General features: G+C 37.2%; 1 pseudogene across 1 annotated transcript; it reads right to left on the bottom strand.

Moving 5' to 3' along the window:
• Positions 1-393: 393 nt before the first annotated feature.
• Positions 394-1,434, bottom strand: LOC308549359 (ribosome biogenesis protein BRX1 homolog pseudogene; annotated as a pseudogene). Its single transcript has one exon. The product of its transcript is annotated as a ribosome biogenesis protein BRX1 homolog pseudogene (transcript).
• Positions 1,435-11,805: the final 10,371 nt, after the last annotated feature.

Genomic DNA, 11,805 nt, shown 5'->3' with positions numbered 1-11,805 from the left:
AACTAGAAAAAGACAATTTAATCTAAAAGCAACAGAAGAAAAGAAATAATAAAAATAGCAGAAACGAGTGAAATTCAAAACAGGAAAACAACAGAGAAAAATCAATAAAACCAAAAGCTTGTTCTTTGGGAAAAAAATCAATAAAAATGATAAACTTGGAGACAGACTAACCAAGAAAAAAAAAGAGAAAGCACAAATTGCCAATATCAGAGATTAAAGAGGGATCATCATTACTGAGTCCATGGCCATTGAAAGAATAGATAATTGAAATATATACGATTACATTTGTCAATTATTCTTTAATAAGGTTTTTTTTGAAGCCACAAAATTTTAGTTTTTTCTTTCTTTTAAATGCCACACTAATTAGATGTAAGATAGTCCTGAAAAATAAAACTATTTACACATTAAATACAAAATAAATATAAAATAACTGAAAAAATAGTTATCCAGCGATTTGTTTGCATTCCCACTGTTCACCTTCTGTTTCATTTCTCTTTGCCTTTTGTATTTTCTTCCTTGCTTTCCAATGGACCTTTGGCTCTGGTTTTACCCACTGTATTTCTATCGGTTTTTCCTTCATTGGTGTGACAGAAACATCTGCAGTGGGATCATGTGAAAGAATAGTGTTTGGTTCTTTCTTTCTTGGTTGCTGTGCCTCTTTAACTTGCTGTTTCTCTTTGTATTTTGCAGCTGTGAGGAATCTTATGACCCACCGATGGATGTTTGGTGACTGGTGGTAGTAAGGATTTTCATATAAATTTGGGCCTCCAAAACTTCCCTGGAAAAATCTTCATGAGATTTAAGACAAAACGAGGTCCTATTTCTATAAGAGCAGCATCTTCTTCTTTGACCTGAAAGGTCCAAAACCGTATCCTATCATCCAAAACAGAAGTAAACACGTGGTCCACAAATGGTTGGCTTTGGGGATGATACCGTGGTGCACTGAAGATCTGACTTAAGGGTTTTCTTTTAACAAAGCTTAATGTGGTAATTCATCAAAAGCAGGGTCAAAAGACAAAAGGGGCTGAGAACCTTTCAAACAGTTTCCAGTCGTCTTTAGTTCAGCTCGGGTATGAATATTTTCAACTAGGAATTTAGCAGATGGTCTATGAGGTGAATTTGAAAGCCGCATACAGAGATCTTGTTTCTTCTTAGATGCAGACTAGAAACATTGCAGTTTTTCACTTCACAAACCTCATTCATCACAAATAACTTATCTTTACGATCCATTTGGGTATCATCTGCTTTAAAATGAGGCATCAGCATTAAGTCCTGCGATAAAGGCCTTGCTCTGAAACGCATTCCTTTGGAAGAAAAGGCGAGAGTCTGCTCCTTAGCTTTGCACTTGGCCTTGCAAATGGGGGCTGGGATGCGGCCTCTGTCTTCTCCCTCCACCTGCCCTGCCATGTCACTGCCTAGCTGGCGGCCTGGCATCTTTTTTGGTCCTTTATGGCCTCTTAGCTTGAACCGTCAAGGCTCTGTGCTGTTTCCTCTTGGTGTCTGCCGTCTTGCCTCACCGCCTTTGCTGTTAAAAAAGACTTTTTTTTAAAGAGATAATGAAGGAATGCTATGAACAACCCTATGCCCACCTATTTGAAAACTTAGATGAAGTGGGCCAATTCCTTGAAAGACACAAATTACCAAAACGACCTTGTGGATGATCTTTGAGGAAACTATGAAGGCTCTTAAGAAACGCAGAAAAAAAGCTGCTGAAACTAGTTTCTCGACTTTGTATTTGTTAAAAGGGGTTGGAAATCCTCGGTGCACGCTTGATAACGCTGCAGGCATCAAGGCTGCACCGCAGCCAAGCCAAAGCCTAGCGTTGGCCGAATGAACTGGCGCGCTCTGGCCTTCCTGCCCTTCCCGTGCCCCACCTCTCACCCTTGACCCCTGTCCTGGGAGCTGCCCACGTGTGGTCTGAGCTCCGGGCCCCTACTCCTCCCCCGGTTTCCCCTCAGTCCTCTTAGTGCCGGTTCTCCTTCTCTCTCCCTCTGCTGCCACCCACAGTCCTGGCACGAACAGCACCATCCAGATGCACTGTCTTCCCCGAACGACACACCCAGAGAGCTGGATACCATACAATGAACAGACTTTTTCATTGTCTCTCCAAGACTTGGCCTGGGATTCAGACAGTCTCTGCATTGTCTGGTTCGGCTCTGGAAATTGTCAAATTATCTATAAAAAAAAGAAGGAAACAGACCCGAGGGTGAGGGAGTCCGGTGGGTTTAAGGAGATCACCCGGGACTTGACCTTTGCAGTCAGTTTTACTGAGATAAGTAAGAAACACGTACAAAGGATGTATCTTTACACTGCAACCCCTTTTGTTTAGAAACCCAGCTTCTGAGGGGGTGAGGTCAGGGAACAGTTGGGGGAACTGTTTCTCCTTTGTAGTACGCTAAGAACTTTTATCCCCGAGAGCGGTAGGAGGATAATCTTCCTCTTTAAAAGTCATTAAACATATCCCTGGAAAAAGCAGACACTTGGACTGAATGAGACAATGCAATAGAATTCCTTTTTTTTTTTTTTTTGACTTGGGACAATATTGATTTGGAACATAGGCAATGGATCGCGTCATTTCCATTTGGCTTTTTGGAAGGTGCCACACATACTATATTTGGGAATCGGAAATGCGACTTTAGAACATTTTGATCTGGAAGTTACCAGTAAGAAATCATTCACAAATTGAAAAAAAAAATTCTAAGAAATTTAAGCGAGGTTTTATGAACATCAGATTCATTCAATTCCTTGACATTTGCTAAATTTCACAATACAGTGACCAAAATTGTTTACCCTTATTTTTCCTTCGAAAATCAATTAACCCACAAGCCTACAGGCAACAAACCCACAAAGCACTGAAACAATTCCTGTGTGAAACTTACAAGGAGTTTTTTTATTTTCCTGGAGCGGGCTACAAGTTGCAGGAATTATAGCCATTTCTAATCTCCAGAAGGTCTTTAGTTTATGCTTTTAGGTACTTGGCCCTATACACATAAAATAAGTATCTAAGTACAAAGATCAAATATGGACTTTTTGCTGTATCTATTCCCCATTCTTTTTGTAATTTAAAATTTCAAACATGTTTGTATAACACAAAGAAGAGAATGACAAGCTTCACCATGGATTAGTGATTTTGCAAGTAGTTTGAAGATTCGGTGCTGTATCTCTTCTATTAGGGTGATTTCTTTTAGAAATATCATCTCAATCTTTTAAATTCTGTATAAGCAGAACTGTTTAGGTAAAATATTTATGATACCAGCACTTAGAACGTTTTTCCCAACCAGATCTTCTAGGGAAGGGATTATAATTGAATTTTAGGGCAATTACTTAACTTTTATTTTATTATTTATTTATTTATTTTTAAGATCATGAATTAGGGTTGATTTATTACGGCAATAATATAAAACACATACTTTTTTTTCTTTTTTCTTTTTTTCTAAAGCAAACCTATCCCAACATTTGCAGAATGATATGCCTCGAAGGCACATCATAATTTTAAAATTATGAGATAATCCAATATTGCCTTTTATAAATAAATATTGCATTTAGGTGATTTTATCCTTAACATTACAAAAAATAACAAGATAAATCCAAAAGATTTGATATTTGAATTTTAGGTGAGGGTAACTGGCATGCACCATTTCAAGTGATGGTTCACTGTAAATAATGACCATCATTGCCTAAATCTGGAGGTGACTGCAAAGTTCTTGAACTACATAGGTCTCTTTTTTTTTTTTTTTTAAATGGTAGTTATGTTTTTACTTTGGTAAAAAACACAAAACATAAATGGTACTCTCTTAACAATTTTTAAGCGTGCATCGCAGTATTAATTATAAGCACAAAGTCGTATAGCAGATCTCCAGAGCTTTTTGTCTTGTGTTACATGACTGAAACTCTCTACCCCTGAACCCTCCCCTCCAGCCCTGGCAACTACCATCCTACTTTCTGTTTCTGAGTCTGATTGCTTTAGATACCACATATAAGTGGACAGAGGTCTCTTTTTGTTACTTCTCACAGTGTCATGAAAATCCATATTGGTTAGGACTGGTTTGCTCAACTCCATGTCTTGCTTGTTGTGTCTTCTTGAATTATCAAGAGTGTAAAACTAATGGTAAAAATTGCCCATACTCACAGCTGAGTTCTGGGTGTGAATTTGGTTCTGCCACTTCGATCCATTCATGTTAAGATTATGAAGCAGAAGTGAGACAGAGGCTGTATTCCTGGTGCTTCTGGCAAGCACAAACATGAAGACATAGGTTTTTCTGCAAGAGCATAGCCTTGTCCAGTTATTTTGTTCGTGGGTGTTGAAAGGCAATCGGTAGTCCTGGCCGCAAGTGGAATCCATGTTCCACCAGCCAGTTGGCAACTCTTTTGTAGTCATGAGGCAGTTAACTGGATCAGTAGGCACAGGAACTTCCTGATTCTCAATTGCAACGACAGCGGATTGCCCGTGATGTCCCCAGTTCTGGGGGCCCATCCGGATCCATCACCTTCCGGATTGTGGTGGAGGCTGCTTCACGGACAGGTCAGTGCAGCTATTTTATTCCAGGAGTCTTTCATAGAGACCCAGACTAGTGTACATTCCTTCAACCTTTGCCATCATTTTTTAAGCATCTAATTCTCTGTCGCAAACCACTTTTCACATCAAATTCCCCAAGTGATCCTCACTCTTCCAGCTGGCTCTTGGCTGCTGCATTAACTGAGAGAATGACAGCATGTTTTAACTAGATTCTGGCCTCAGTGCCCTGCCCTCTGCTCTCAGTTTATGAGGTTCCTTGGTTTTTAATCAACTTCTAGCAGAGATGGAAAATCACAATTTGTCATTTTAGTGCTAGTGTCTCCAATTGCTCTGACTACATTACTGCATCAAAATGATAAGCCAGCATTTCAGCCTATATTAATTACAATTTTGAAATACTATGCCAATACCTGGATTTCACTTTAAAAGTGCTCAGAATTCAGAGTATTTTTAAGACCAAGAAAACTAAAAATGTAATAGATTTTAAATTTAAAAAAAATTAAGTAAAAAGGTAAATTCATGCATATATAAATATTAAACACATTCTAATTCTGGTTTAACTACTGGAAGGTTAAATGAATACAAAGAAGTATTATTATACAATAGTAAGCTGAACATTTATATAAGATAAAGATAATAGTGAAAATTTTTAAATAAGACATTATTTCAGATATTTTTTTAAAATGCAGACTTAGAAGACAAAGTGCAACAAGCATTCACGCAAGAACATACCAGTTATTTTGTGCCAAATATTTTATGCTTCAGTTAAAAATTCTGAGCTGTACCTGTAAGTAGAAGGCTGAGGAGATAGTGTTAGGTCAATTCAAACATTTTCCTCTAACTTATTCAGCTTCAAATAATCCTTTCTCTTGACTTATAATTTTATGTTTTGAAAGATATTTATTGATTTTTTTAGAGAGAGAGGAACAAGGGGAGGGAGAAAGAGAAAAACATCGATATGAGAGCTAAGCATCGATTGGCTGCCTCCTGCACACTCTCCACCAGGGATCAAGCCTACTTAAACTCATACAGGCTAAGGTGTGTCAAAAACTGTGGACTGCATATCATTTAAAAAAATTTTTTTAACAATATATTTTATCGAACCGAATAGAAATATTATTTCAACATGTATTCAATATAAAAAGTTATTAACAAGATATTTTACATTTTTTAAAATTTGTTTTTGTTGATTTTTAGAGAGAAGGGAAAGGAGAAGGAGAGGGGGATAGAGACAGAAACATCAATGAGAGAGAAACATCGATCAGCTGCCTCTTGTGTGCCCCCTACTGGGGATGGAGCCCGAAACCTGGGCATGTGACCTAACCAGGGGTTGAACAAGCCACTGCTTGGTGCATGGGTTGGTGTTCAACCACTGAACCCCACCGGCCAGACTTACATTCTTTTTTTAATCAAAGTGTTGAGAGTCCAACACAGACACAGCACATCTCAGCTCTCATGTGCCACATTTTTACCTTTACACACACACACTTAATAATAACACAGTCATTTAACTTAATCTGCAGATATAAATTACTAAGATTTCAGATTTTTTAAAATAACATTATATACCCACAAAAATGCAGTTTTCCACACACATATCACATAGGACTTCATTCCTCCCGCCCCTCACCCGGTCCACATATTTTTGTTCAACCTCTGTCACCTTTTATCTCCCTGACTCTCAGATGAGTGCACACTCCCTCCTTATTGTAAACGTAGAAGCTTCTAAGAAAGGCCCTTGCAGGATGACTTATTATTCCAAGCGCTTTTGTCTTGACATGTTTCTTTTTTTTTTTTTTTTTTCTGTTCCAGGGGAAGATGTGTTGGCTTCTCACCTGCTTCTAATTATTTCTCTCCCCTCCTCCTGGGAACCTCATTCATTCATTCCCCATCTCCCTCCCCATTTTTCCATCATCTCTAACTTCTATTTCCAAAAATGTGAGTTCTCTTTATATTTTTAAAATTACCCTTGACTCCGTTATTTCCTCTGCATTTCCTTTTTCCCTTACAGATGCAGTACAAGTTTGGGGTCCCGAGTAGGCAGCCTGCTGCCCACCTTCCTGAGTTTGCAGCTCAGCTTCACCACCTATTAGTGGTGGGACCTCCCGCAAGTTACATCATCTCTGAGTATAAAACGCCCATGATCATACTGTTATTATTAGCTTGTTGTGATTATTTTATTTGCAAAAAGATTAAGCATATTTCCCTTTCTTTTATTCTGTGGCCTCTCTTCCTTACCAAGTACAGGGGTTTAAAATTTGAAGTCACATGACAGATATGCAAAAATGCAACTTTATTTTTTGTAAGTGAGTTTAACTTGCTCTTGAGCCACATTTCTACCCCATAATAAATAGCGCTGAAAGAAGGAGAAGCTGGATTTGAAAGTTGCCTCTGAGGCATTAAAGCTCCATTTGTGTGTCTAATTACATCTAAGGGAACAGAAGGAAGCTTAAGGCAGCTCTATTGATAGTCTTCTTGCTGAAAAAAGAGTGTGTAGCAGGCTTAGTCTCAGAACAGAGACAGAAATCTTTACCCTGCAGCTCGCTTTCAATTTCATTAACAAAGGCAATGAGGTGTAGCTTGTGAGGAGACGTGTTTTGACCACAGCATTATATCCGAGAAAATAACTCCCCTATACCACTGCTGTGTGTATCTTTCTAATGGAAGAATGAGAACTGTGAACTCTATTTCATCTATGCTGAATTTTTTGGCTCAATGACTATTCTGTAACATTCTCCAATACGTGTTATTTTAACAGTCATCTAGAAAAAATATTTACTAAAACCAAAAACTTACAATTTAAAAATAAATATACATTAAGGCATCGTGGTAGCTGGTAAATTGACCCACACCAAAAAAGCAGAAAAATATAATCTTAGAGAGTTCATCTTTGACTGCTCAGCTTTTTCTTATAATAGGGTGTGAAAGGATTAAAGATTTCATTTAATTGAGACACACCCTGCTTTTTCTGATGCCTTAAGTCTTATCTCTCTTGGGAGCTTGGAGCAATGCCTGCAACAGTCAGAATTGTAAATCAGAGACCATGCTGATTAGATGAGACTTCTTACAAAATCCATCAAGTCTAAATTAGATGGAAGTTCTAGAATAAAGGGGGGAGGTAATTAAGCTGATTGTGGGTGGAAGGTTATTTATGCTTTAAGGGAAAATGCATTTGGGGAGAATCTTCCCTCCTAACGTCAACCAAAACTTTGCTCCCCTCCCTTTTCACCTCCTCGGATCACTTTCTATAGAAAGCAGTATTCACAAATACCAATTGCATAATTAATTATCTGGATAGCCAACTTCCCTGAACAAAATGACAGTAGCAGGTGCTCATCCAGAGCGCAGCTTACTCAAGAGTAAAGACATCTGGTCCTCTGGGTCACTGTGACACAGAGCTCGGATGTGGGGACCCGTGCATACCATGACACGGAGGCAAATTGATGGTCAGCCACTAAACCACAGATGACATAAACCATCATTTTAGAGTTCAGCTGTGATTATTGCATTTTCCTGTAGGCATTAGAAAGGAAATAAATTTGAAGTAATCAAATAAATTTGACAGACGTACGGGAAATAAGTGAACAATTCATGTGCTAAAAAAAACCCCAATTGCTCCGTTTATTACTGGAGAAAATATGCGCACTGCATTAAATATTTCTGCTTATCACTCTGATGAATATTCTAATAAACTGGATTTAGTCGTATCTTAATAATGACACAAATCCTACAACCATACCTTAACCAAGCCCATTTATTTATTTATAGAAACACTAAACCATTTTCCATTACAAATAGAGATTAGTAGGTCAAGCCTATCCCTGCAGGCATGACTAACACAAGATAGAAAGTACAGCCTACTTTTTTCTTTAAAAAAAAGTATAACACACATACCCAAAAAAAAATACAAAAATCTTAAGGATTACAGCTCAAAGAATTTTTACAGAAGGAATCACACCTATCCAACTACCACACAGGTCAAGACATGAAATACATCTCAGGAAATTTCTTTTGTGCCACATCCCAGTAACCACTTCAAAGAACTGCTCACTAACTTCTATCACCATAGAATAGTCGCCACTGTTTTTAAACTTGAAATAAGTGGAGTCAAACAAAGGGTGCATATATGTACTCCTATTTGTCTGACTTTTTTCAGTCAGTCGTTCATGAGATTTAACCATGGCATCACAGAAGTTTTCACTGATGGGCATCTGACTTGCTTGGGGCAATTACTAACAAGGCTTCTCTGAACATTCTGGTACATCTTCTGGCTCGAGTACATAAGCATTTACCTTGGGAATAAGCCTAGGAGTGGAATTCCGGAGTCACAAGTTATGTGTATTGCCAAGCAGTTTTCCAAAGTGGTTTTACAAATTTAAATTCCCATCCCCAGTATATAAAGAGTGCCAGTTGTTCCACTTCCTCATCAACTCTTGGCATTGTCAGGTTTTTAATTTTTGCCATTCCAATAGATGTGTAGCAGTATCATCATGTTTTAACTTATATTTCCCTAATGACAAAAAATTTGAGCATTTTTTTAATGCTTATTGGTCATTTCAATACACTCCTGTGGGAACTACTGGTCCAAGACTTTTCCTATGTATTAATTACATTGTTCTGTCTATCTCTTATTGATTTGTTATATGCCTCTCTCTATAGATACATATACATATATACACATATACATATATATACATAGAGAGAGACAGAGAAGGGAGGAAGGAGAGGGAAGCAATAGGCAATATCGTTCAGATACATAAGTTTATTATATTTTCCTCATGAACTGACACTTTATCATTATCAAATGGTTTTCTTTGTCCTGAGTAATACTTATTTACCCTCAGCATCTGCTTCATCTACGCTTAGTATGACTAAACCAAATCCAGTTTTGCTCATGTTTGTGTGATATATATTATCCACCTGTTTTTCTTTCACCGTTACTGTGTCTTTATTTTAAATCGTGTCTCCTATAAGCAGTTAAGAGTTGGGTTTCATCTTTTAATCCAGTCCGAAGAGCTTTGCAATATTTAATTGCACTATTTAGTCAATTTACATTTAACGTTGCAAGTACTATATCTGATTTCAAATTTACATTCTACTATTTGCTTTCTACTTGGCTTGCCTATTATGTTTCCTATTTTTTTAATTTTTTACATCCTGTGAGTTAATAAAGTATTGCTTTAATTGTTTAATTGTTATTAACTTGGTAATGATATATGTTTATATTATTCGTGCCTACCTTAGAAATTACAACACACATCTTTTGCTTATTAGAGTCTTAAATTTGTACTTTTTACTTTTCTTAACTCCATTTTCCTCACTCCCAAAATGATGTTGTAGTATTCATATATACAAATTCTACATATATTTGAAAGCACCAAAGACCACTTTAATTGTTTTACAAAGTCAATATTCATATAGATTTACTCATACATTTACTTGTCCCATTGTTCTTCATCTCTTCCTGCATTGCCGTGATTCCATCTGGGATCACTTTCCTTCTGATGAAGGACTCTCTTTGGTATTTCTTTTAGTATGTGTCTGCTGATGACACGTTCTCTCAGGGTTATTTGTTGTGGTTTATTTCACCTTCATTTTACTTATGGGTCAGCAATCATTTTTTTTTTTTTAGGATTTAAAAATTATATCTGCTGTCATCAAGCTTTAAAATTTCTGCTGAGAGGGCTTCTTTCAGTCTTCTTATATTCCTTTGATAATGCGTCTTTGTTTTTTGAGGGAATGGGAATTAGATGCTTTTAAGAATTTCTTTCCTTTTTAAAGCAGCTGTACTCTGATGGGCCTACGTGCACTTTTCTTTGATTCTGTTCCATATGGGATGTGTGGGCTTCTTTAATCTGTTTTGACATTTTTAATCAGGTTTAGAATAATCTTAACCATTATCTCTTCAAATTTCTCATTCTTTCTTCTTTTATGGGGCGCTGATATGTTAGATCTTTTTACCACATCCCATTTGTCCTTAATTTTTCTAGGATGCTTCAGTATGAATATTTTCTATGAAACTATTCTCTAGTTCACTAATCATTTCTTCTGCTGTGTTTAATCAGTTATTAAATCCCTACATTTTTAATTTCAGTTATTATCATTTTAAGTCCTAAAATTTTTATTTGATTTTTTTAATATTTTCCAACTCTCTTCCTATAACTTCAATATTCCCCCCATCTTTATGAACCTACTGATTACCATTATTCTGAAGACTGAAGACTAACTGGTAATTCAAATACCTGGATCATTTGTAAATCTGTTTCTACCACCCTTTTTCACTTAGCTTCCATTCATTTGGTCCTGTTTTATGACATGCCTATTAATTTTGGATGGTGGCATTTTATGTAAAAATCCGTAAACACCCTGGATTATGTTACTTCCTCCAGAGAGAATTTCATTGTCTCTGGCAGTCAGATGGATAGTGGATAGATTATTTTGATCCAATCAAGGACTGAGAAGATTCAAAGTGGTGTTCCAAATTTTGTGAGTGCTACTCTATTGACTGTTTTCCCTTACCTCCAGGGTGCAGACCTTCAGACATCTCCACTGAACACCTGGGATGCTGACTAGGCCCCTCCTCCTTGGGCAGCCCTGAGGTCAGGTTAGCTCCTCAGCACCACAACACTTAAATAACAACAATATCAAAACTCCACTTAGATTTTTAGCCCCTTGGCAGTACTTCTGCTTGTTTCTTGACCTCTCACTTCATGTGCACAATTTAAGAATCAGTAAATTCCTTGGAGGGAGATTGTGCGCAAGATGTTCCTTTTCTACAGTTCCCTTTCTTTAAGTCTTGGTTGCCTTGATATCCCTGAACCCCAATGATTATTTTTTTCAGCTCAACTAACTTGCCTCAGCCTCTGGGCCACCATTTCCTACTCAGCCTCTATATCCCTCAATATGAGCTGAGAATAATCTGATGAGGAAAGAAGTAGGTCTATAGGGTTTAGTTCAATGTTTTCCTTCTCTCCAAAATCTTGACTGCACACGGTCTCTGTTTCTTTGTGACATACTACACTTAAACGGTTGGATTTTATTTATGGTTTTGTTTTCCTTTTTTGAATTTTACCTATCTTTTATTTGGTCTGATAGGACCTGCTACTCTCCATACCCCATATTTATAATTAACTCAATATACTCTCTTCTAAACACCTTTAATAATAAAAAGCTTTCCCCTTGACTCGATGCCCGTAATTGTCCTAACAGTCTTCTTGTCTTGAAAGTCAAGCATATTACTTCTTCTACATCCCATGCTAACAGCTGTAAATGAAATAAATAAGTCAGCA

The sequence above is a fragment of the Miniopterus schreibersii genome, assembly GCF_964146895.1.
Source record: "Miniopterus schreibersii genome assembly, chromosome: 19".
Taxonomy (NCBI): domain Eukaryota; kingdom Metazoa; phylum Chordata; class Mammalia; order Chiroptera; family Miniopteridae; genus Miniopterus; species Miniopterus schreibersii.
The sequence above is the reverse complement of the archived record's forward strand: the minus strand, read 5'-3'. Positions and strand labels throughout refer to the sequence as shown.